The sequence below is a fragment of the Phyllostomus hastatus genome, unplaced genomic scaffold (genome assembly GCF_019186645.2).
Source record: "Phyllostomus hastatus isolate PE091 unplaced genomic scaffold, TTU_PhHast_1.1 phas_contig_58, whole genome shotgun sequence".
NCBI classification, from domain to species: domain Eukaryota; kingdom Metazoa; phylum Chordata; class Mammalia; order Chiroptera; family Phyllostomidae; genus Phyllostomus; species Phyllostomus hastatus.
The window spans coordinates 53,083,787-53,110,657 of NW_025333916.1; the positions used below are offsets into that span (position 1 = coordinate 53,083,787).

Genomic DNA, 26,871 nt, shown 5'->3' on the forward strand with positions numbered 1-26,871 from the left:
ACACAAATAACTGATTGTTTGGAGGCTATAGAAAGAAATGTTCATACGTGACCCTGCTTCCTCACCAATGCTCCTGAAAGCCAAGGTTTTGTAAGTCAAGTTCCTACCCACTCCACCCCCCCGCAGAACCATACATGACTCCAAGAGGAGATTTCTTCACGGTGGAGACGAGACCTCCCTCCCAAGTACAGCGAGTCCACGTGTCGCTGCACATGCTGTGGTTTTCGATAGCTTTCTTCCCCCAAGGGCTCACTCTACCCTTCCCCACTTGAGAAAGAAAGGCGAATACTTTTTAATCATACTGTAGACTTGGGGGACTGTATTTTTTTTAAGAGGAACTATTTTGAGATCTAGAAATTACAGACTGGATGCAGAAAGCCGTGAAAACAGCACTGCAGGGAATTCTGTTACCACCGTTAGAACTGACAAGACAGCAGAAGGAGACGGGAGGGAAAGGAGTTGGTTAATCGCAGAAACTGCTTTGAAAAAACCACATTTCCAGTTCATGCGAGTTTCGCCAGCCCTTCTGGGAGAATACACTTGCAGCCCAGCCCCCCCGTGCGGAGTGTGCCCTCTGCTCAGGCGACCCAAGCGGCACGGTGTCGTCCACTCCCTCTGATCACTTAGCACCTTGGCGAGTGTTGAAGTTTAAGCTTATTCTCCTGCCGCTCGGGACCCACACCCAGAACTCTGCCTCCTGCTCCCAGGCTGCCTGGTTCGTGTCCTACAATCCACACACGTTTGGGACGCACGACACCCAGGGGAGTCACGATGGGTTCATTAAACATCCACGTCGCCTTCAGGTTCTGAGAACCAGGTGAAAGGCAACACTTTCATTATTGGACATATCCGTGGAGCAAAAATAAAATACAAAGGTTGGAGACTCCAACCTCAGCCCACTGCTTGGTTCCCGTGTGACATCTTAGTGGAGCTGTGACAGTGGCCCATGTCACACTTGTCCAGTTCACGTCCTTTCCAGAATGCCTGCTAACAAGCCTGCCGCTCGGCATGCCCTACGCCAAGTCAGGTGTGCCCAGCCCAACCGTGAGGAGGAGGAGCCCATTTTCTGTTTATATATGTGAGGAGGGGAGGCGTGGAGTTGTGGGACATGTCAAAACCAAGAAGCAGCCTTTAAAGCTCCGCCCAAGAGCCACTTCCTCTGGAAAGTCACTTCTGACTCCGGGCCGTGGTTATCCCTTCCCTGCAGGAGTCTGGGGGCCCCGACTGCTTTTACGCATTGCTTCCCATTGAGCGCGTCCCCCTGCGAAGGTGGGGGCCTTCACGTGGACAAGGGCTCATCGGTGCCCTGAATGTGCACAGCGCGTGTGCTTAGAGGACGCACTCAGTTACTCCTCTGCTTCTGGTCTTAAGGGGGCGCTAATCCCCCGACACCAGCAAGGCCGTGTACTGGGGCTTTGGGGAGCTGTCTGCAGGGATGTTCACAAACATGGATTTGTGGAGAGCCCCGGGCCCTGAGATGCATTAGAGAGAAGTCTCCAGCAGCAGGTGGCCGGTGACAGTGGCTCAGGAAACCGCTTATTCCCTCTGCCCAGACGCGGAAGAGTTACCACTGAGGCTCTGCCATCCCTGCGGGTGCTGCGGACCGCGGCAGGATTCCTGGGAGGGGAATTCAGGTTCTGATGGGTTGGACTTAGTTTCCAAAGCCAAAAACGTCTTTGTTTCTATGAAGAAACAAACTACTTCTAATTCAAAGGATTGACAGGACCCACGAGCCAGGCTAAAAAGTGGGGGCTGAGCCCTCATTCCACGACTAAGACCACGCCAGCCAGGCGGTCTGAGGGGTTTGTCCTAGGTAGGGAGGGGCCAGGGAGCTGCCACGCCTTGGAGTGAGGGCACGGAGGGGTCAGCATCCTGTGGGGAACCGAGAGCTGTGCCCTTGGCAGTGGGACTTGTAAAGCCTTCCTGGTCCTCTGAAGGTAGACGTTCCTTGCCTAAAGTGATTGGTCTTGTTCTCCATCTGCGTCCAGGAGAAACATGCTTATCTTGTCGAATGGCCAGACCTCATCCTCACCAGTGGGACTTGATTCTGAAATGCTGGCCCGCGGTGCAGTGGCCCTTAGAGGCGTGTGTCCTTGTCCAGGCCCCAGGCCCTGGGACATGCCGATGTGCACTTCCTATTCAGTCACCCTCCCTGACCTGGCATACCTCATTGCCTCCCCCCACCCGCACCCGAGGTGGCGCCTTCCTGAAGAAAACCGCCCCAGTTCACCTGCCCACCTTCGTTTCCACAGGGAGACAAGCTGTGCGGCTGAGAACAGTGAGAACAAGGGCTTCAGCCTGAGGCCAGGGGGCTGAGCTAGGGGGGCGCTGCACAAATGGAAACTCAGACCAAAAGAGTGCCCTGTACCGATTCAGTTAGCTAAGGAGAGTGCCTAGGAGTGTTGCAAAAAGTCCTCCCCACAGCACTTGTTTCCTGTTAATACGCTACATCGTAAAAAGGCAGGGGTGGGAACTGCTTGATAAAATAAGATTTGGACATACCCGTCACACTTGTCAGATGTATCTGGCCTTGGAGTCCTTCTTCTGTTTGTGGAGTGCAGTTTTGGAAAAGCCAGAGTAAAGTCAGTAGAAAGATGACAAAGAACCTTTGGGGAATGAAAATTCAAAAGGGCAGTGAAACTGTATTAAGAGTCTGGACAGGAGAGTTTTGTTCTGTCTTTCCATTTGGGTACTAGAACCTGGGAGTATGCATGGCTCTGAAGGGAAACACAAGAGGAAACTTTGCAATAAGTATTGATCCAGCCCTTCCACCCTTGCTTAGGAGCCTCACAGAGCTGCAGACCCACCCTTTTGCTGCGTGAGTCAGCTTAGGTTTGGGGGATTTGGGACTCTGGATGCTTTTGGAAGGGCGCGTCAGCTTCGGTCCTCAATCCCCCTGTTGCTTTCACCTACCCCGCTTCTCACACCCATTTCATTTTCTGCATTCAGACAACATTTATGGTTGCATCCCTAGTGTAGGAAGCCATCATGGTCATCATAAATACTGTGGAATCAGGTGCTCTGAGAACCTGCGTGGCTTGTCCCTTATTGCGGGGGACTGTCTTGTGCATTGTCAGGTGTTTAGCAGCATCTCTGGCCTCTTCCCGCCAGATGCCAGTAACAGCCCCCTCCCTCCCTGCCGCGGAAGCACAGCTGCTACATGAAAAAGAGCCGTGGCCGGTGTGTTTCACGATGCGGGCGCTGGGGCTAGATTGGGAGTGGTCTTCGGCGTCAGACATAAGAGCTTTATCCTTTGGGCGATGAGAGATTGTCAGGGCATTTCAGGCGGTGGTTACATCTTTGCTCTCGGGTATCTCAGGATCGATCGGAGTGGCAAACAACTGAGGAAGAGAGACTCATTTGGAACCAGGGCTCCTACAGGTGACAGGATACAGGAGAGGGGACAGGTGAAAGGTTCACGGGACCTAACCATCAGGGGTGAAGGGAAGAGAGGAGTCGAGGGTGACTGACTTGGGCTTGAGTGACGGGGACTGACATTAATTAAAGGGGGGGGCTATAGGAGGAGGCAGCAGTTTGAGGGAAAGCCTAATGGGTTTTATTGGAGGGCATGCCGAGTTTCAGGTGCCTGCAGGACCGCTACCTGCAGCGAGGCAGGAGGGGCGGGGTCTGAGGCCGGAGATCCAGAGATGGAGGTGGAGGAGGTGGTGGCTCTTTCTTGGTGGTTCTTGCTGTGGATGTAGACGGGGGAAACCCAGAGAGGAGGGGGGAGACAGAGAGAGAGATGCTGGCGCCCCTCCCAGTCTCACCCTGGCCTGCCAGGAAGAAGGAGAGAAGTCGAGGATGGAGACTGAGAGGGTCTGGTGAGAGAGCCGAGGCTTGCGGGCTGATTCGGTAGCAAAGAGAGAGTTCTGTGCACATATAAGGACAAAAAAGCATGATGGCACCAGCCTGTGCTGCCCAACTTCGGGGAGGTGAGGGATGGGCGAGCTCTACGAGAGCTTTATAAAGGGGCACGCTGGACTGCAGCCACCCGGCGCTGTCTCCGGGGTGTTTGTGAGCCCTGTACGACGTGGCTGCAGGAGCCGGAAGGGAGCCGCTGCTTTTCTGAGCCTGCTGCCGCCAGGGCTCCCCCTGCTCGCCTGGGGTGCACGGTGTTCCCACCGTCATGGCCATTGTCATCGCCGTCACCATCTCCCATCGCAGCACGTGGAAAACACACTGAGCACCTTGTTCGCTTGCATGGCTTCCCGGGAGTTCCTTTGGACCGTGAGATGGGGGACAAGAGAGAAGGAAACCTCAGTGCTTCCTGTTGTTCTGCAGTCACTTAGAAATGTTACCTTGTGGCAGGTGGGCATCTGTGCTGAGTAGCCGCGATGATGTGAAGCGTGAGAGCTGTAGAACTGGCCAGAAGGGAAGCAAAGAGAAAATTCACTGGCTCTTTAAAATATATGTATATACATATACAGCATAAGGTTTACCATTTTAACCATTTTTTTCTAAATATTTTATTTACTTATTTTGAGAGAGAGGGGAAGAGAGGGAAAAAGAGAGGGAGAGAAACGTTGATGTGTAAAACATCGATCCATATGTACCCTGACCAGGGACCAAACCTATAACCCAGGCACGTGCCCTGAGCAGGAATCGAACTGCCAACCTTCTGCTTTGCGGGACGATGCCCAACCCACTGGGCCACACCGGGCAGGGCCCGTTTTAACCATCTTTAAGTGTGCAGTCCTGTGGCATTAAGCCTGCCGACGTCATTGTGCAACCATCGCCCCCATCCACCTTGAGAGCATTTTTCATCTTGTGAAACAAACTCTGTCCCCACAAAACAATAACTGCCCGTTGCCCCCTCCCCGGCCCCTGGCCACCACCATTGCACCGTCTCTGTCTCCGAGTCTGACCACTCTGGGTTGGTTCCTCACACACGTGGAGTCAGGCGGTGTTTGTCTTCTTGTGGCTGGTTTATTTCATTTAATATAATGTCTTCAAGGTTTATCTCTGTTGCACTACGTGTAGAATTTCCTTCCCTTTTAAGGCTGAGTAGTATTCCATTGTATATATAGACCATATTTTTTATATCCACGCATGAGTCCATGGACACGTTGGGTTGCTATGAACACGGTTGTACAAACAGCCATCTGTGTCTCTGCTTCCCACTCTTTGGTGGGTGCCCAGAGGTGTCCGCTGACTTCTGTGATATTGTTGATTCCTCTCTCTGTGGGGGATTGCTGGCACCGCTCAGCTGCTCCCCGTCCTGCTGATGCCACCTTTGTTTGTCCCCCTCTGCTTTTGCTCCTGGGAGAGACTTAGGCGTGTCCCCAGGCCAGGCGTGGTGGACAGCCAGAGGGCCAGGACTGAGCCCCTGCCTGCCGTTCTTGGAGTAGGAAGATCTGCACCGCGTCCACCTAGTGTGGCCTCGAGTTTCCCTGGGGAAGATCTAGTCTCAGTTCTGCTCCCAGGGCCTCCTCTGGCGTGCCGACCTTGGTGTGCTCTTGCATTTCTCTCTGGGCCTCTGTTTCCACTTCCCCACGATGAGAAGGTTGGACTAAGCCATCTTCGTGGTCCCACCCAGATCACAGTGTGGGAGGACACTGTCATCTCCTGACCCCAGGAACCCAGGGGACAAGAAAGCAGAGCTGCGGGCTCCTACCACAGGTGGCTTGACCAAAAACGTATTTGCCCAAAACCTTGGACGGTTAGACGTTTCTAATGACTTGTGTACTGACTGCATTCTGGTATGTGCTGCATGGCTGGTTTTGTGAGTAAACAGCGCAGCGATTTTCCTTAAAGCAAAATTGTGTGGTGTACATTACCCACCCTTTGTTGAGAGGATGGGACAAAGAGAGGCGGAATAACAGGTTTCGCCACCATAGGTGTTTGGCAGATGCCACACACTAACACTGGGGCGAATACTCTATGGGCAAATTTCACTTCTGATTAAGACTAGTTTAGTCATGGGCCAAGCTAGTTTTAACCCCCTTTTTTCCCCACTTCTTAAAAAAAATGTTGAAGAGCAGGCTTCCTTCTCCTTAGCTTATACTCAGAAGGAGTCCACACCCCTAAACTAGGCACGTGAGTCCCAGGAGGACACTCATGTGATCACGTTTCAGCCCCTGGATGGCACGTGACGATGCGGACTGGTCTGTGGTGTCTGGATTGGCCTTGGAGGCCAGGCGCTGACCCCCCGGCAGGTCTTTCTCTGCCCCGCCAGTGAGACGTCTAGTATCTCCCAGGGACTGTGTGTCTTGCTTTACTTTTTCTCATTTGTTAAACTGGCCAATGGGAGACTGTTAAGAAAAAAGACTTTCCTTTTTTTCCCCCCAAGGACATGATGGTAGGAAGTGGGGTTCCCCAAGGACATGATGGTAGGAAGTGGGGGTCCCCAAGGACATGGTGGTAGGAAGTGGGGGTCCCCAAGGACATGGTGGTAGGAAGTGGGGTTCCCCAAGGATGTGGTGGGGGAAAGTGGGGTTCCCCAAAGACATGGTGGTGGGAAGTGGGGATGGCTAGAAGCCATTGTGAGCACGTGTGGAAATGTATAGCATCTCCTTTTAGGAGACACTGGAACCATCTAATTATAAAACAAGAACTTTTTAAAAATCTGGGTACTACTGAGTCATTTTTTTTAATACATGAATTAAAAAACAATTTTGAAAGTCCAGAGAACTTCCCATGGTGATTGGGACCTTATCCTGACAATACAGATTCGTTGGGGACGGGGAGGAATCCATATGGGATAAAACTCTAAAAGAAAGGAGGAGATTAAAAAACACAAACATGAACCCTGAAACCTAACAGTCCTTCCAGGTTTGTGGAAGCTTGACCTTGGAATGACTGTTCTTCCCTCTCCCCTGACGCCTGTAACTGCTCAAGGACTGTCCGTATCTTAACAAGATGCTGTTCTCATTTAAAGTGTTGGGTGAATGTTCATATCTATCGCGAAGGCCTTGGGGCTTGGGGGACCGTGTCTCTGGTCGGTGGATCATGAAAGACCCCTTTTGCTCCAGCTGCAAAATGAGATGAATTTGACAGAGTAGAAGTCACAATGTATATGTGTGTTAGTTTTTGGGGAGCCTATTTTTAAAAATCCTACGTCCTGGTAAAATCTGAAGACAGTAAAACCCGCATCATCCCTGCAGTTGCTGACAGCCCAGCAGCGGTCGGCGTCCCCGAGGGCTGGCCAGCTGTCTGCTCGGCTGGTGGGGGTCGGGGACAGAAGATGGGACAGCAGTTGGACAGGGAGGTGGTGGATTTGGCTGGAGTCATCGTGACAAGGAGCCCTCATGGACCAGTGGGCTCCTTTTTAAAATTAAAGTCTCAATTGTTATTCCCATTTGACTGCATTAAGAAACTTGGCCCTTTCATAAGTGTGAAATAAAATATTTAATTCATTGTGAAGTGTCAGGTAGCTGGATGGAAAGTTTCTTGACCATTACCCTTGACGATACATTTTTCTTAAAGATTTTATTTATTTATTTCTAGAGAGAGGGGAAGGGAGGGAGAAAGAGAGGGAGAGAAACATCAATGTGTGGTTACACCTCGCATGCCCTCTCTGTAGACCTGGTCTGCAACCCTGGCAGGTGCCCTGACTGGGAATTGAACCAGCAACCCTTTGGTTCGTAGGCCAGCACTCAGTCCACTGAGCCATCCAGACAGGGCTTGGCGGTACATTTTCGATGTTCGTGATATGCTGTGGAGGTGTCTGTATAATGAAGCTACCGTGACTCCATCGCCAAGGTGTACATCTTTTGCTGATGGAGGAGGTACCTCCATCACGTGCCTGCAGGAGGAAGCCATGAATGACTTCTGCCAGGATCTGAGTACCCCCCCTCCACCCCGCCGCTCTGCGCTGCCTGCCCCCCCAACTGGTCCACCCTATACTTCCAGAAAATTGAAGTCGTTTTTAGCAGCATGGTTTCAGTACGCTCACGGGGCAAAGGTTGGCTTGCTCTCTTACAAACACAGTTTAGCTGGATGCACTCATAAATGAAAAACGATCTGAGTGCTGTGGGTGGGGCCCGCGAGCTCAGGAGGTGAAGCCAGGAAGAGGAGAGAGAGAGCGAGTCAGTCAGCTCCTGAGCCGAACAGCATGGGAAGCTGGCAGGATGTCGGAGCACACACTGGCATGGCTCGCATTTTTGTAGGTCGTCAATAACCCAGGACTTGAACAAACTGAATGGAGAGGGGAAATGAACCACGACAAACTTTGGAGTCTGTCCTAGGCGTGTGGCTTTGAAGCACAGAGGAGCACGCTCACCTGATCGGCTCACAAAACAGGTAGGAGGGGAGACCCAGGCAGCTGAGAGAGACTCGCCATCTCTCTGAACACTTCCTTGTCTTCCAAAGGCTCACTTAAAAAAGAAATGTGAGAAACGAGGTGATGATACTGACATAAGAAACAGACTCAGCCTGAATCGTGCTGTCTGCCCAGGCAAAAGGTTTTGTTGTTGTTGTTACTAGTTTGATGGCCAAATGACAGTCATATGACGGGGGTTGCTTTTTAAAAAAAAAATCACCCCAAATCATGCAGTATTTAAGTTAAAACTGGCTTTAAATCTGGGAGATGATAAATGAACTGCAGACATTGTTTTAGAACACAGACTTTGAAGATAGTTGACCAGAAATTGACTTCAGGCTTGACTCTTGCTACACGTTCCTATTTCAGAGCCAGCAAGGTGCTTGCTCATTTTTGCTGGCTTTGTAAGAAAGGCGGTGGATGCAGAGCAGCTGTGAAATGTCCAGAATTGACTGGGATCCAGGGTGACGCCGAATGCACTAATGTTTTCTCCATTAGGCAGGCTGCCTCTGCTCGGCTCCTGGGTCAGGGAAGTGGAAAGGACTGCGAAAGTGAAGTGTGGATCCTGAGTATTTGTCATGGGAGGGGAGTGGGGGGGATGAGGGGCAGAGAGTTAGGAATGGTCACAGTGACATTTTCTTTCAATTTTTTTATTGATTGATTTTGAGAGAGGCAGAGAGACGCTGGTTTTGTGGTTCTACTTATGTACGTATTCATCGGTTGCTGCTTGTATGTGTCCTGACCGGGGATCGCACCCACAACCTTGGTGTGTCGGGGTGCTACTCTAACCCACTGAGCTCCCAGCCAGGCTGCTGTGACATTTTCACACTCAGAAGCAGGGAAAAAAAAAAAACAAGGAGAGCCATGGATCGCAGCCACGTGCAAGGAAAATGTAAGGACTGATCCGTGGACCCTGTGGTTGTAGCAGAGTCTCAGAGCATTCTCTCCTTCCTAGGGGCTTGCGATAAGGGCAGCAGGACAGAATGCAGACCACCTCAAGCCTGGGTTTCTGAGCCACTCCCAGGCCTTGCTTCTGATTGGCACCTGAGTACTTCGGTATGGATTTGCCCCCCAGTGACCTGGTCCGAGTGTTAAATGGAGCTAAGGCGGGGTAGGTCAGAAACGGCATGTGTGCTCAGAGTAGCAGGAGCATCGGAATTAGGTAGAGAACTTGATTTCAGTGAACGAGGCCAGCCTGAGTCCTGGCGCTCTTGGGTTTGAGCTTCGGGGAACGCCACCGTATCACCCACAGGGGTGTGTCTGAGAAGGCAGGGGTGAGAGCTGCGTTGCTTGCTGCTCATTGGTTGGCTGCTGTCCTCCGGCCTTGGTGGCCAAGTCCTGCGGCTTTGCAGTTCAGGCCCGAAGGGCTGGGAGCTGCCTGTGCTCTGTTGGGGCAGGCCTGCCCCTTATTGCTAATCTCCCTCTCTGTCTCCTCGGCCTTCCACGTTGCCTGGGAAGGGAAACAGCACCTCCTGTGGTCTTCAAGGAAACTCTCGTTCTCTCCTGCCTGCTGTCCCCCTGTTGGGTGGGTTTGATGTGTCTCCCACCCTCCACACTTCTCTGTCCCAGGGGCTGTTTCAATGGATTAAACTGAGGGGGGGGGGGGAGCGGCGTGGGGGACCTTTCCAAGGTCCATTCTGGAAGCACTCAGAGGTCATTGCCTGTGGGCCAAGTCCAGGCTGCCCCAGCCTGTTTCTGTGTGTCTCGTGAGCTCACACAGTTCACATTTAAAACATTCAACAAACAAAGAAGAATACTGGACAGAGCCAGATGGGGCCTGCCAAGCCTAAAATATTTACTACCTGCCCCCCTTAGAGAAAACGGTTGCCAGCCCCTTGTTAACGCCGTCCATGAGCCGTATGCCCAGTGGGTTGATGCCGCTCATTGGTTGAATGGGCCGTTGTTTTGGAAACTGATTTTGGTTTTTCAGTCTCTAGTAAATGGCATTATTACCTCCAAAGGGCTAGCTTCAGGAGCAAGGAAGTTGAAGATCCTCTGCAAGGCCCAAACAAGGGGAAATGAACTCTGGGCCTGAGGTTAGACCATCACTCTCTCCCCTCGTCAGGGAAGCTGCCGAGGCAGACCCTGTGCAACTCGGCTGTGCGGACTGCGTCCCCTGCTGAAAGAACCTGATGGGGACCAGCACTCTGCTAATGTACACAAAGACGACTCACTTCCTTCTTTCTCTGGAGGACCGACTGCTGGCCAGACCTCCACAATCTGAGTTGTTTGGTGCTGCCACTTTGGTGGCGGTGTTTTCTGTAATAAAAAAAGTAAGATAGACAGTTAGGTGGATATGGACATCTTGTTTTCTCCTATTTAGAACAGGGTTTCTAAAGAAAGCCTGTAAGAAAGCTCTAAGAAAGCGCACTGTAGACCCTCCAGCCTTAACCCTGAATGCATCCTTCTCGACCAGCACGGCATTCCATTGTTAATGTCGTTTCTAATAAGGCAAGAGGAAGATCTGATGACCTTGCTCTTGTGTCGGAACTGACTTCTGTAAGTAGCTTACAGCCCACGGCAGAAGCCCAAGAAAGTTTTCACAAAAAGACTGTAGTTTCAGGAGAAAAAAATAAAATGGCCGGCATGATTGTATTTTTGTCTACAGGACACTTCAGTCATCTCCCCCGCCTGTATTAGGAAACTATGTGCTGTCAGTGGAGAAGAATGGGGGTGGGGCCCCGTGTGACAGGTGAAAACAAGTGAGGGGGGTGGAAACATGCACCGTGCCATCGTGGGTGCCCACGGGAGCTGGAGCCAGAGAGCAGGATGGCGGCGGCGAACTCCTCGAGTCAGGCTGCCGGAGCGACAGGGGCGGGGCCTTGAATCCACGACGTGAGCCCGGCAGCACCTCTGTCTGTATTTAGAAAGGTGGTTGGCTCTGCATTTAGAGATTGAGCAACCTGCTATTCCTGTATGCACTGGAATTTCAGACACCATTGGAAACCTGTTTTCCAAAACTGCTGAAACTCAACTGGAAGCCACGCCGACAGAGGCCTGGACTCCGCAAACGAGGGGCAGTGGGGCATCACCGCACTTGAGGGATTCATCAGGCTTGCCCAAGAGGGTGCGGCGCTGCTGTGCAGCCAGCCTCAGGGGGGCAGGCGCTGGGTTCCCAGAAGGCCACGATCACAGGGTGAGTAACCTCTCTGTGTGAGCCAGCAGTGCACACCGCAGAGCTCTAGAACTCACTCCTGTCTCAAGGTGGCAAGAGGGGCCCTTCCACTTCCGAGGCATGCGACCAAGCTGGCTCATAAAGAGGCAGGACAGCCAGGCAGGCAAAGTCTGCCCAAGAGCTAAAATGGGGTACAAGCCATGAGCAGCCCTCAGTCAGCCCACTTATTTATAGGGTGTTGGAAGGCTAAGTGTCTGCCCAAAGTTGGAACATCCGCCGCCTTCCTTCGGCTGTCCCAACAGGGCTGGAATCTGACCCCTTCTCTCACTTTGTCCCTGAGGGTGCATGGGATAAAGGGCTGAGCTAGTGTGTGCACACATACATGTGTGAAAGTGTGTAAACCTAGAGGGGAGGAACAGCTGAGCAAAAGGAAGTTATTCTGAATTAGAAACAGAAAACGTGCAACCACGTCCATGAAAGAGGATCCATAAATTCTGTCCCTCTTAAGAACGTCTACGGGCGATGCCCCCTCTCGCTTCCAGACGTGATTTCTATGCATTTCCTGCAGTGGGGTCCATGGGGTGTGGCACAAACTCCCTCTTACACGGGAGGTCCCTGCTGGACTCTCTGTGTCTTCCTCGGTGGCCAGGGAACCTGATGAGAGCCTTCCTCCTCCACTGGCATGCGCCTGCTCGGCTTAGCGGCAGGAGACGGAGTGTGCCCCACTGGGAGAACTTCTGATGGCTTTGCTGCCCCTGTGGGCACATCTGCCGCTTGTTGCCTTCGTTTGTTAAATCCAGGTGTGCTTGGGTGTGGACACATGCTACGACTCTGTGACTCCACAGATGGCCTCTGTAGGGCACAACCTGGGTGCATGGCCTTGGCTCAGATACAAGGGCCCTCTACGGTGAGTCAGACCATGACAGCGATTGACCTGGGACTCTAGGTCTGCCTGCCGTTCTGTCGTCTGCTCCCGAAGAAGCAATCCAACCACGTTTCACAGGCACCAGAGGAAATAAGAACTAGAGGGACCACAAGTGACTCTTTGGGTGAAAGAGAAGGATCCTCCCATAGTTTGTATTTTTTATAATTTCAAGATTTGGAGGCTGTCAGGTTGGCTTAAAGCAAGATACACATGAAACATCTTTTTTGCCTTTCCAATTTCTACACTAATTTCCTTCCTGAATTAGAAGGTGGGAACCAAGCTGAAAATCGGCAGAGCAGGGCAAGTCTGAGGAAGGACCAGCCTGGCCCTTGAGAATTAGTTCTGTTCCAAGGCCTCTGTTTCAGTGAGACTCCTCAGACTGTGGGGCGGGCGAATCAGCAGTTACAGGTTGCCCCCTTAAAGAGTAGGTCAATGGCCGTCGGTTTATATGTCACCTTTCCCCAAGCCTTGCCCTTTTAATAAAAACTGAAACCATTTTACAAGCTCCCCTCCCTCCCCCTCCAAAAAAGTGGTCCTGCAGTGAACAGTTTCGAATTCCTACCCAAAGGACACAACCGGAAGTGCCCCAGGTAGGGGGAGTGGGAGGAAGTTCAAAGGCACCATACTTGAGCTTCATTTGAAAAGTGTGCCTCTTGATGGGACAGCAACCCTTTAATTTTGCCTTTTGCTGTTGCTTCTGATCCTTGGTCAAAAGTGTTTTCTCTTTTTCCCTGCTGCCTGGCTCCACCAGCAAGAGGAGGGTCTGTCTTCCAAGGAACCTCCCTTTGACTTCACCTCGCAACGCTTTTTGACTGAAGTTCCCAGACGGTTGCCTGTCGGGTAGAGAGGGTTGACTGTTGGCAGTAAGCTGCTGGCTTTGGAAAACATCACAGGTATTTTATATTGTAACAGATGCAAGACGGTTTTGGCAGGGGAGCAATAAAGTCCTGGATGGGGAACAGAAAATTGCCTCTAAGCACTGCAGGGAAGAAGGTGGCAGAAATGAAGGATGCCGTTGGGTTTGTAGAGCTCAGGCCTTTTTGCACAATCCTTCTTACAGGCTAGAACTTGCTTGACTTCAGTTTCTTCCTCCAGTGAGTCAGGGAGTAGTAAAAGAGAAGGGAGCACTGGAGCCGAGCGGGGTACCTGGAGACATCCCAGTGCGTGGAGACTTTATTGGGGTCCCACCCAGCGGCCCAACCAAACCTAGTGTGGTGGACGCGCTGCCGTTTTTGTAATGCTGAGGCATCAGGCATTCTCCTGTCTATAACTCATTAGACATTCTTAATGAGCTTCTTACAGCAACAACAATTTAACAGCTCATCTTGAAAGTGAGTGGAGTCGGTTATTTCCAGCTTTCACTAGGAAAAACATTAGTCATCTGTATGGTCTTCTGTCGGCTTAATTCATCGCATTGTTCCCAGGGGGATTTCAGACTGGGGAGAGACCTTGCGATCGGTTTTAGTTTTTACCGTGGGCTCTTTGTCCGCAGCAGCAAGGTCCGGGTTGCTGCCTAAGCAGCCTTGAAGCCGAGCGCTCAACCCAACGCGTAGTCAGCTGCCTGTTTTAAGTTCTTTTTAATCCTCACCCAGAGGTATGTTTATCGATTTTAGAGAGGGAGATTTTAGAGAAAGAAAGAGTGACACCCATCAGTTGCCTCCCGTATGCTCCCCAACCAGGGATTGAACCCCAAACCTGGGTATGTACCCTGACCAGCAATCGAAATCAAACCCACAACCTTTTGGTGTATGGAATGACTCTCCAACCAACTGAGCCACCCGACCAGGGCTACCCAGCCACCTTTTTAGGTCCAGCGACCGTGAATTATGCAGTGCTGATTTTTAAGATCGGCTTTACTCTGGTATGATTTGCTGTGAGAGACTCGTGTTATCCACAGGTTGACCCTCAAATCCGTGAGGTTTCCTCTGCTTCAGCCTATTCTTTCTTAAGATCGTGTCTTAGACGACCAGCCCCCGAACCAGGACAGGCAGAGAACCAGATAAAGATAATGCAACTAACTCCTCACAGCCTCTTCAGAACGTAAGGTTCAGAAAAAAAATTTTTTTCGGTGAGCAGACCCAGGTGAGGAAAAGCTGAGTGTGAATGACTCGTGTGTCAGGGGGAAGGGTCGCAAGCTGAGATTAGTTCACGGTGCTCACGTGGGCCTGGGACAGGGCTGGTTTTGAGCAAAGACCTTTATTTAACACCCCGTGTCAAAGTTGGAGGTCTCTCTCCTCTTCTGGAAGCACGCGGCCCAAACGTGTCCCCTGGATGTGTTGTTGCCGGAGGAATGCCTCGTTGTGGAGTAGCGACCTTGCTCTGAGAGTCGAAGCCGAGTGTCCGGTGAACCCCCCAAGGCTGCCGTGTTCGGTTCCGTTCCGCTTGCACGGCGCTTCAGCGGGTGAGAGGAGAAAGTAGGCTTCGGAGCAGTGTGGGCACCTCGCAGGCACACTTTTGAAATTCAGGGACAAATCGATGTTGGCTTTTCTGAAGATGGATCTTACGCTGGGAACCACAGCAGACATGGCTGTGGGAAGCGTTGTTTACTCTTGGCAAGAAGACTCCCCTGAAAAGATGCACCTGATCCAAGGGATGGGGAGCCTGCCCCGGGCTCCGGCGGCGGGGGGGCAAGGTTTCAGGGCTCGGTGTCGGTGGTTTATATTAAATCCGCATTTGTCTGAAGTGCCTCTGCAGATGGAGATGTCGGCTCCCTCCAAAACGGGGCTATTTTAGTTCCTCAGTGTGATGGGATTCAGAATGCAGCCCGGAATGACTCTTTCAGAAATACGGAGACCCCAGCCTACAGCATCTGATCAGAAGTACTTACTAAACGTCTAAGTGCTTAGCTCTGTGGTAGGAACTTATGTAGCAGTCAGCTGATATAAGCCAGAAAGGCAAATGCAGTAGCTGCCAGAGGAGTCAATGGTTTGAACCACCAAAAGGGAAGAAAGAAAACCTGTCTTAAAGGCTACCCATTGGATATTTATTAAAATCTTTATTTACCAGGAGAAAAATATTAAGTACAGTGTTTATTCTAACCTGGGAATCCTGATAAAATGCAGACTCTGTCTTATGCCATAGGTCTGGGGTGGGGCCTGAGATTTCTGCGTTTCTGACAAGTTCAGAGTAGCCAGGCTCCGGCCCTAACAGAGGCTTGTGTTTCCCAAATTCGCTTCCAATCATTGTAATCCCTCTTAGTTGCAGGTAATAGCTTGATTATCGTAACGCTTGTGGCAAGACATGTCCCGGGAGAGGGGCATGTCCTACGCTCTGTCTTTTGGGGCCCAGAGGCACTGCCAGGCTGGAGCGGATGTGGGGGAGGCTCAGGCCTGGGGGAAGCTGCCAAGGTAAAGGACACGGTAGCAGATGCATGTCTCCCAGGTGGCTCTGCCGTGGGAATGCCTGGCCCGGGAAGCCACTGCAGCTGCAGCCCTGGGAGGGTCCAGGTGCGCTGGGAGCCGCACAGCGCACACGGCAGCTGCCTGCCTGCCTGCAGCCGATTGGATTCCCCACCTGATCCCTGTGCGTGCCTGAGACCATATGCGCCCTCCGAGGAGCACTGGGCACGGCTTTCTCCTTTCCCCAGGGGTGATTTATGAGGTGTGTCATTAGATGATGCACGTTTGTGTCACTGGGAGATTTTCGTACACATTTGCAAATTAGAGGAAGGTCCTTTAGCAGAGTGTGAGGAGAAAAAGTCACTGTACCTCCAAGGCCCAAGTAGCTTTCTTGTATAACGCCAGTGTCCCCAGTTCTGACCTGCTGTCTCCTAAAGGTGCACTGCTGGCTTGGGTCATACCCCTTCTGCCACATGGCCAGCGAGTGGCTTCACAGGGTGGCTAAAGAGGTCCGGGAACGCAATTCTGCCCAAATGCCAGGGGTTATCAGCTGCTCGGGGACTGATGCAAATCAAACTGCCGGGAGACAGGCCTCCAAACCCAGTTTATTGATTCCTGGTGCAGGAAGGCTCCTTCCAGGGACTGAACGTGGTCCCGCCGTCCGTTGTTTGTTTCTGCTGTCTCAGCCCTGCTTCTCAGGAGAGAGATGGTTGAGCAGAGGGTCTTAACATGGAATAAGCCTTAAGGAATGTTCCAGGGACCCAGACTCAGTGTTTTCTCTCTCGCCTATGGCCAAAAAATCGTGCCCGAGTTCCCATAAGCCTTGGGGTCACCTGGACTAGATTCCCCCAAGACCACTCCCACCATACCCACCCCCACCCCGTTTGCTCCTCCCTGATTCTCTCCTCCACCGTGGTGACCCACCTGGTGTGCTGCTTCAGCTCCCACGTTTCCGGGCTCTTCGTGCCTGAAACCTCAGCTGTTGCCTGGGATGGGATCCAGGTGTGTCCCCGATCTCCTTGCCCACCTGCCCGTCCACGTGTCCTCTCTGAGGAGCTGCGCGTGTGTGGATGGGGCAGGTGGGACTTCTGCAGGTGCACAGCTATTACGGGGTGACTCCTACTATTTCTACTTTTTTTTTCTTTTAACTCTTTCTTACTATTTCAATTTGGGGGGCCAATTCCCTGTAGCCCCAAGAGTGGCGATCCCAGCTTTGAGGACACACAGATGGTGACTGGGAGATGGCGACTGGGAGATGGTGACTAGTGACTGGGAGAGTTCTCTCTGGAAAACGTGCCGTTTTATGCCAGTCTCCTCAAGACTCTGCGTCACTGACAGACACCCCTGGTTCCCAGGAGGCATTTTGTGAAACAGGCCACAGGGGGCCCACCCCGGTTCTGGGGGTCTGGAGTCTTCCTTGCAAGACATGCCCAGGGACTTGAGAAATCCCTCTGGTGGTGGCCGCCTGCTTCAGAATGATTTTATGTGTTACTGTTCTCCTGTCACCGATGGGCCATGGTAATTGAGGACTTCTTTTGTTTCTTATTTATACTTTTCTTTTTTGCTTAAATCTTGTACATGATGAATGTGTGTCATCTGACAACGTAGTCTCTCTTTTCTTGTTCTCCAAATAAAAGGCTCCCCAGCCCAGTCCTGTAATCAGCTGAGTCTGAAACCACCCCTGTACGCCCGTTCTCTCCGACTCAGAGCCCTCATTGTATGGAAACTGAGGCTTCGTGGCTGAACCAGCATTGGGGTGCCATCTGGGTTCCTGTATGGAGACCACACCCAGGACAGACTCACTGCACCTCCGGGACCTTGTTTCTGGGGTGTCGCATTCGAACAATAGTGGTCAAATGCCCATAAATGCGGGGTGTGGGCCGTATTTAACCTAAACGTTGTCCCCAGTTCTAGCCCTGAAAGGTGAGTGACGTCGGCCACCCTGATGCTTCCACAGTGGACAGTTGAGGCCCCCAGAATGCACAGGGGGCCCCACCTGTTCATGAGACCTCTTCATCCTTCAGTGCCTCAACTTCCCCATCTGTACAATGAGGATATTTCTCTCCGGGCCACCTTACAACACTGTTGTGGAAAACAACATACATGAAGGGCTTTGGGGGGGGCAAAGTACAAAGTACAAATGATTGTATCATTTTAAGGTGGTCTTCTCATCACCAATGCTACTGAATTGCCCCCAAAGATCTTACTTGTCTGCTGAGTGGTGCCAAAGAGAATCCCTTTGAGAATGACAGATAAAAGAAATGCTTTGTTCTACTATCACTCAATGAAAGGCTTTCCTTAGGGGAGAGGGGAGGGTGGATTAGGATTCCCATGGAAATATATCACCTCTGAGTTTCCTGATTAAAGTAGCTCTAATGGCCCATTAGTGAGTTATTTCACACTCTCTGCCCTTTATGGCCCCTTTCCAGCTGGGCTCCAGAGCCGGGAACCTTTTGGGTGAGCGAGTTGGTACACGTAAGTCACTGTAAGTCACAGGGTGTTTTCCCGTCAGAGGCAAGGGCTGTCTTTCACGTCTTTCCTGCTGCTCTGAGTAGTGAAAATGCTTCAAGATTTATCATTTTGAGAATGGCAGGGTTTCCAACCTCGAGTTCCAGACTAGATGAAGAAACAGACAGATCTGAATATCTGTAGGAAGTTTCTGCAGCTGTTCCAACCGAGAGACGTCCCTAGAATGGGTAGAGCTTTATTCCACCTCCCCCCACAAATGGCACTGCTTACAAATGAGGGGACTCAGTCCATGACAATGAACCTTAATGATATCAGGCACCAGTATGTTTCTGTAGACTTGCTTACAGAAAACTCATGGACTTGGAGAGACAAGGTGTAAATATTCACAGTGAAATTTGAAATAAAATGTAAGACATTAATTCTAATGAAATATGTGACTTAATGAGATGACATAGATGACATGTGTTTACTGGAGGCTCCCCACCCCACCCCCCAACTTTGAGATCACATGATGCTATGAAACACCCTAGGCTGGGATAGATGGATGCAGAGTTTGTGGGAGGGGCCATCCTTAGGTCAGACGTTGATGCTTGAGCAGGATCTGTGTAGGCAGAGAGAATGGGAAGCACGTTCCCAGAGGGTGAGAGGGCAGAGGGGAGGCGTGGGGGTGGCACAGGGCTTAGGGGTTTTGTGGGAGGAGCTGTGGCTAACAGGGGGAAGGGCTGGAGCTAAGGTTCACCCTGCAGACCCTAGTACCTTGGTCTGACTTGGTCTGACACAGAGGAGACTGAAAAGACTTAAGTAATACAAATTTTGTTAAGTGGTTCAAGTCATATTTCATTTGCTTAGAAACCCACACATCAGACTCGGCGTCTGCATTAGAATTACCTAGAAAACGTTAGGGTCAAAAAAAAAAAAAATGCCAGCTTCTACCACCACCACTGTCACTGCCGCTCCGGACCCTCATTTAGCATTTCAGAATCTTGGAGGCAATTAGGGCAGGGGTAAAGGTAGAGCAGAGAACCTAATATTCTTTTTTTTAATGTTCTCCATATACAATCACTAGGAAGAACCGTGTAAGTTACAAAGAGTTTCCTCCTCATGCATGACAGGAGAACAGCATACAATAATAGCTCTTAAACCCTCCGTGCCCCATTGTGTGAGGTCCCAACAGTCAGGACTTTGAAGTGGCAAGCAGCAGAAATCAATCCTGGCTCACTTAAGCGGAAAAGAAACTCTAACAGAATACGGCGTAGCTCACAGGAGCCAAAGGAGGTGAGGTCTGAGCGCCAGAGGATGGGCCAGAGGTGGCGCCGCTCCTCAGCACGCCGCCACTGCCACCATGACCATCATTGGACTCCTGTGAGGAGCCTGCATCTGTCCCCATGTCTTCACAGGGGACAGGAGAGCCAGGTGAGAACCTCCAGCGGGCCAGATCCAGGTCAAATGCCGATGGACTGGCGGTGCCCGGGAGTGGGGACGGAGAGTAAATGCTCCTTCTTCACCACCTCCCACGGAGTGGGAGCGACTCGCAAGCCCACAGGATGATCAGACACTGCATAGCCACACAGACGTTCATCTGCCCTCTGTGCAGGCGACAGAAGTTGAGGTGTGTCTCCTCCTCCTCCACCGTTGAATGAAATGCATGTCCACATCCTTCTCTTCCCCTTCTTTCCCTCTCCTGCACGGCCTTTCCCAGATACCCCATCTTGTCCTGGGCGTGGCCTGGCCACTCAGTCAGTGGCATGAGCTTACTGTTGGTCATTTCTGTTCAGTCTTCTCACCCAGCCTCCTGTGAAATCTGAAACACTGTCGGCAGCATCCCGAATGGCCTCCCTGCCTCAGAAGGCAGCCATTTCACCATGGGGTAACACGAGGTGTTCAAAAGTTACTGGCTTTGACTCATCCAGCCAAACATCTTACACTACTTAATATTTTTCTCACTGGTACTAACCCTATACCCTGGGCCACCGTGAAGTGGTCTGCCCCTTTGTCCACGTAATCATTCCGGTATCTGCGTGTGCAAAATCATCATGTCCCTCCTACCCTCTCCCTCCCTTACTATCTTCTCCGGGGCAGCCCCCTTAGTCTCGTCAGCTGCTCGTTGTAAAACAGAATCGCCAGGTTTGAACTTCGGTGCCTGCACTGAATCAGACTCTCTACATGCAGTGTCATCCGAAACTGGATTATCACCTCCTTTGATGTGGGTGTACACTTAATGCAGTCAAACATTGCAGCGCCTTTTGCTGGTTCTCTCGTGGAATTAAGTTGACTGACTGTGCACACCCAGAGTTTTGGACTGAAGCTGTGTGGATTTGCTTAAAATATCCCATGGGATCAGATGCTGATCCAGGAGCCCAGGACTAGCATCCGGGCGGCAGCATCTAGTACTGTTAACTGGCTACACCTCGGGGAATGCCCACGTGGCTCCATGGAAGGCCTGAGAAGGTGAGCTCTCCGGGTAGCTGGGAAAATGAAGAGCTCAGACCTGCAAGGTAGACCGGTGTGTACACCTTACTTCCATTCACAAGCAAATAAATAGCTGACTTGCCATTGGTGGATGGAAGAAGGCATGGGAAGACAGGGTGAGGGCGTGGTTTGCCACAGCCTTTTTTTATTAGATGACGACGATGATGATAAGTTTATGGAAGTGTAATTTGCTGACACTCTTTAGCATAATAAATTTTCCTCAATTTCAGAAGAAAGGATTAAAGGGAGTATACTGAAAGTACAAAATTGAAACATTATGCTAACGTAAGGCAGAAACTAAAGGAAGACTTTCCGCTTGTATTGGTCTATAAATTTTGACAAACGCAAGTCATGTGAATTACCGCCATACTCAGGATGAAGAACCATTCGATCACCCTAAAAAGTACTCTCTTGTAGGCAGACCCTCCCCGCACCCCCAGCCTCTCCCAGAAGGGTCACGTAAACGGAATCACATTGCATGTGGCCATCCCAGTCTCACACTGGAATGCGCTTGAGGTTCCTCCCCGCTACCACATGCATCAGTAGTCCTTTCCTTTTCCCTGTGAGCAGTCCTCCGTTGCACCCATGTGCCACCATGCGTATTCCACTCACGCCTTGAATGGGCTGTTACATCAGGCAGAGGTCTGTGTAACGCCGCGGGAAAGAGGGCACGGAGACATTGGCGCTCTTGCGTGTGACCCCTGCCCTTCATGCAGGCTAAGTTCCTATCTTTCTGTCTCCTGAAGTACGGAAAATATACGAAAAGGAGTCTTTGTACAGTATATGTATGCTTGCTTTTTCTTTGCCCGCAGGCATCAGCACCAGATTTTTGTCTATTTTGAATATAGGTCTCGTGTCTCTTACTGCACTTTGAAACCAGTTTAAACCTTTCTTATTTTTTTTTGGTTTTTCCTTTTTAAGGAAAAATTTGGTCAAGCGTCTCTAAAGGAACTCTGTCACTGTCTTAATATTATGATTTCTTTACTGAATTGTAATTATTACATGAACTAGGATGCCAGAATTTTAAACTCTCTTTTAAAGAACTGTTTTTAGTTTAAAATTGGACGTGTTCCACTAAATGTCTACGGGAATACTTTTTTGATAGCTGTGCCAAGAGATCTATAGTTATATCATAAACACTGCACTCTGAAATTCAGGTTAGAATGGAGGAGAGGGTGGTTTGAAATAATTATGTGATAGGAATGTCTGAATTTATAACCTCTGTTCACCTTTGATTTATGATTTGGTAAGAAAGAACTTTTAAAGAAAATCTTCTTGGATTTCATAATCTCAATTGAAAACTTGTGGGGTGCTGATTACGGCACTGAGACTTTCTCTGAAGTTTCGAAGCTGACCACTAGTGTCGGCTAGATGAATTGGTTGTTTGCTTTTTCATAGGGACCATCTTAACTTACCGTATCACAAACAGAGTACTTGTACCAAGCAAATGGGCTCTGCAGACAGTCTTTTTAAGGGTATTAGATTCTGCTGTCTTCCTTTCCTATCTATAAATACAATTTCCATCAAAATCTGGAAGAAAGTTATTTTGGAATCTTGAACAGATAAACTAAACTTCATCTAAAAAGTAGAAAACTGAGTAAATATAGCTCAGAAATTTTTGAACAAATAAGAGCAACAAGGCACATTGTTTACCATCTAGCAAACTATACTTCAAAGCTATAGTAATTCAACTGGTATGGCACAGGACGTGACAAATTCACCAGTGGAACAGAGCAGGGAATCCCAAAGAGGCCCAATTTGGTGTATGAAAAGGAAACATTCAAAACTGAAGGATAAATGACAGTCTTTTAGTGAATTTTATTGAAATAGTTAGCTAAAACTGTTTAGAGAAGAGTATAAACTTAGGTTCTGCCTTTGAATAAATTCCAGATGGGATAAAGAGCTAAACAAAACTGAAATCTGTACAAGTATTGAAAGAAAACAGAATATTATCTAGGGAGGGGAAGCCACCAAGACTATAAATTCAGGAAGTCAAAGGAGAAGAAGATAGGCTAAACTTATGGATGACGATACACGGACAAAAAGAACAACTTGAAAGTCAAGTCGTGGGAATGTGCTTTTGAGGGTTATATGAAGGCGTGATTGTCACATTTTACTCAGCATACTTTCCCATGAGAGTTCTCCATGAAAATATGTTCACACATCAGGTGGTGAACACGCAATACAGACGATGTGTTACAGAGTTGTACACTGAGACCTATGTAATATTTTTAACCAATGTCACCCCAGTACATTCAGTAAAAAAGGAAAAAAGAAAGTATTTATGAATTGCACGATTTTATCAATGTGCTTACCATAATGTGTGGACCATGGCCAACGCACACATAACGTATAGTAGGTATTGTTTTTAAACCCCTTTCCTCACTTACAGTGATTCACATTAGAAAATCTGGCTTCATGTCTAAATGTGTGGGGTTTTTTGTGAGATTCTCTTATGTGTTGGGAATCAGATTCGGTTCCGCTGTGAAATGTGTAGTGACAGCTGACGGACAGTGCGCCTAGGGATACGCAGCGCTCCGGAGGAGGGCCTGGGGGAGGCAGGGAGAGGATGCAGCGGAAGGGCCAGGGGCCTGCTCTGTCTAAGGTACGCATGGTCTTGTTGACCACCACGGCGTCCAGTGAAAACCTCTAGGGACCAGGCTGTAAACGCTTCAGCATCCAGCACCAAGTTGAGTGTGATCAGCCCATGGCCAGGTCCCGGAGGGTGTCTGGGATCTGTGCTCTGTGGAACTTCCAGTGGGGACCTGCCTGTCCAGGGGTCAGGAAGAGGTGGATCAGGGAGCCCCACCTTGGTAGACAGATGATTCTAGAGACTTGCCCTGTCCTCTTGCTCCTTTGAAACAGGCCTCTTCCTGGCTGAGCTTGTGCTCTGCGGTCAGGTGACTCACACACACTGTTGTCGGATGTCAGGTTAGAAGGTTGACCAGCTCAGAGGGTGAACGGTCTCTCCTGGGGCCGCAGGGGAATAGACTCTCCCTGAGCACATGGGCCAGGGCCGCGGGGCTGGCATCCAGTTGCCCCGCAGTGTCATCTTCAGCAGGTGGGTTTTAATGCCTTCCCTTCACCAGAGGGGATTTTTATATGTAGTAAGTTGACTACAGCTAACCCAGGAGGCTTGGATATAGTCATTGTGGACATTTGTACACTTCATGCTTTACATCTAAATATCATTGAATTCTCATAGTAACCCATTTCAGATGAAGAAACTAGGGAAGAAAAAGAAAAAAAATACATTATTTACTTTAAGGTCACACAACTGGTAAGTGACAGAACCTGGATTCAAACCCAGGTCTGCTAGACTCCAAAACCCATGTTCTGTCCAAAAAGCTGCCAGACCCAGTGAACATCACACCCTTCCTGCAGCACAGGGAGAGTTCTGGAAGATCTTCCTGGCCAGAACTCAGCTAGCTCCCAAAACGGCAGCTTTACCATCTCCCGTCCCTCTGTGCAAGGGGGAGGAGGGCCTCTAGACCAGGCGGCCGGAAGGGGCTGTGCAGCTCCTTCACCTCCATTCCTGAATTGTATCACTCAGACACTGGAGACGATCCCATCTTCCTTACCCACCTCCCAAGGTCGTGGTGGCCAGATCGTAAGATGCAAAGACGTGTACCAAAGCAAGGTAGCATTAATAATAGTAAATGAGGGTGCTGAACCGTCCTGGCTAATGCGTGACAACCCCCGCAGTTACAAGGTCTTGTACCCCTCCACTGAAACTCTTGACTGAACACGATGCTCTTGACCTTTCCCCCACTGTCCCCTACACGTGAGGCTGAAAATCCATGTACAGTGGCGTTTGGGATAGCAAATAGGCAAGACCGTCCTGTTAAATGAAGGTGCCCATGAGAAATGTGGCCGTGTCTTAAAGAAGATATGAGTCGGGACTCCTCCCTTCACAAATGACCTGTTTTTTATTTATTTATTTTTAGTTATAATTGACACCCAGTATTATATTAATTTTAGGTGCACAACGTAACGATTCAACATTTGTATACCTAGGGTATACAGTAAATGTAGTAACCATCTGTCACCGTATGTAGTTATTAGGATGTCATTAAATTTATTTCCTGTGCTGCACATGACATCCCAGTGACACATTTTATGACTGGAAGTTTGTACTTCTTAACCCTCCTTCCCCTGTCCCGCCCCTTTCTCTGCTCCCCTCCCTTCCAGCAACCATCAGTTTGTTCTCTGAGTCTCTGAGTTTGTTTCTGCTTTCTTTTACTTGTTCATCTCTTGAGGAGTCTTGCATTCTGATATGTAATGTGTCCGTCCGCGTGGGCTGACAATGTGGCGGTCCGCCTCTGGCGCTATAGGAAAGGGAGGGAGCTACTGCCAAGTTAGAGCATGAGCCCCGGTCACCTGTCAGATGGTAGGAGGAAGTACAAAGAGGAAAACTGAGTTTGTTCCAATGTCTCGGGCCCTTTAGAAACCTGTGCGAGACATGGGTAATACGCGTTGACGTCTTTACTGGGTTTGTTTGCTTTTTAAAAAATCCTCTGAAGTGTGTTCAGTGAGAAGAGAGGCTGACGTGACAGCACAGTTAATGCCCGCTGGCTCTGACCCAGGGGGAAATCACCGCCCAGCGGTTCCAGCTGTGTGAAGCTCAAGGTCCGCAAGCTCCCGCCTGCAGGCGGGGGGTGGCCCCTCACAGACCTGTGAGTCACCAGCAGCTGGCAAAGGGGCTCCTGGCTCACGGAACACCTTTGTTGGTAAAGGTGGTCCCTGGAGTCAATGTCAAATGTGTTGCTGGAAATCAGAAAATAAGATAATTGCTTAAATATTTTCCCTCCCACATCATTTGAGAATGTCAAAGCAGGTACTGAACAAGGGGGAAACAGCCGGTGTTCTTATGAGTCAGAGACCAGCTCTGGCCACCACAGTGGCTTTGCCCGTCGCGTGGTCCTGAAATCACTTTCCCTGCCTGGTAATATCCCTGTTTGCCGTGCCTTTAATGAGTCACGGAAGACAAGAGGCATCGGGACACTGGTGATGGCCGAGAATGTGGAACATGACAGTGACTGTTCCCCTCAAGATGGTCTTCACCAGGTCTTTAAGTTCCTGTCATCTAATCAAGTTCACACGTAGCAGCTGTGTCTCAGTCCAGCCAGTGTAGCAAAGACTCCATATTCACCCCGCAATGTGTTGTTCGAGGGAAAGCGATTACAAGTTGCAGCTAGAAATCTCTCCTCTTGTCATCTAGGTTCTAAGCACCATGCTTCCAAAAAACACAGCAGGACATTTTTCTGTGATTCGACCACAAAAACTGTTAACATCCAAGAGTGAAAACAGCAGGGTTTTTTTTTTCCCTCTGTTCTTAATTCCATAGGTATCACAAGGTAATTTATCTCTCTATTTTAAAATATATATTTTAAATATTTTTAAATGATGTATATTATTAAATATTTTAAATGATGTTTGAGTCAGTAAATTCTTTGTTCTTATAGATGAATAGTAAATGAAACAGTGTGTATCTCTTGTGAAACTGGAAAATTCATCCTGATAGTTTTAAATATTGTATTAAAAGGGGTTTTAAAATGTTTTGACAGCCTATCAATATGATATATTTATTTAAAAACCACTTGGCTATATAACCATGCAAAACATCATTAAATTATTTTAGGCAGGTCTTGGAGGTTTTACAAGATTGCATCTTATTGTGAAAGAAGTTTAAGAGTCAAAAAGTCTTCGAAGAGCCAAAGGGGGGTGGGGGGGAGGAGTCTGTCTTCATTTCCTAGGGCTGCCATTTATGCAGAGGAGCGCGAATCCGATGGCCTAGAACGACAGAAACGTGTTTTCTCGGGGTTCCGGAGGCCAGCAGTCCGAAACCAAGTCGCGGGCAGAGCTGGCTCCTTCCGGAGGTAGGGGGCGTGGCGCCCAGTGCCGGTCTCAGCTTGCCGTGGGCGACCCGGCACTTCCCGTCTCGCGGACGCGTCACTCCGACCTCCACCTTCCTCTTCGCCTCGCCTTCTTCTCTGGGTCTCTGTTCTTTTCTGTCTCTTAGAAGGACACTGGCATTGGGTTTAGGGTTCCCCCCAATCCTTCAGGATCTCCTCTCAGTCCTTAACCTGTTAACCTGGGCAAAGACCCTATTTCAAAGTAAGGTAGCGTTCTGAGGTTCCAGGCGGACGGCAGTTCTGGGGGGACCCTCACTGGTTAGCCCAGAGACTTTCCATGTGAAACTCCTGGCCCAAGGCCTTCAAGTCAGCCTGAACTTCTGCCTGCAGCCTGTCTGTCTCCACTCAGATCCAAACCCTCCCCCCGCCCGCCAGATCCC

General features: G+C 50.0%; 1 protein-coding gene across 6 annotated transcripts in view; it reads left to right on the forward strand.

Annotated features, from left to right (window-relative positions):
• The window catches only part of PDZD2 (PDZ domain containing 2), a 325,503-nt gene that overhangs the window by 193,638 nt on the left and 104,994 nt on the right, over positions 1–26,871 (forward strand). The window contains exon 1 of one of the 6 annotated variants that reach the window (XM_045847731.1): positions 8,052–8,241. The exons of the other annotated variants lie outside the window; for them this stretch is intronic. The gene's annotated coding sequence lies outside the window, so the exon portion shown is untranslated. Of the gene's footprint in view, positions 1–8,051; positions 8,242–26,871 lie in introns of those variants that run through there. 6 annotated transcript variants of the gene reach the window in all.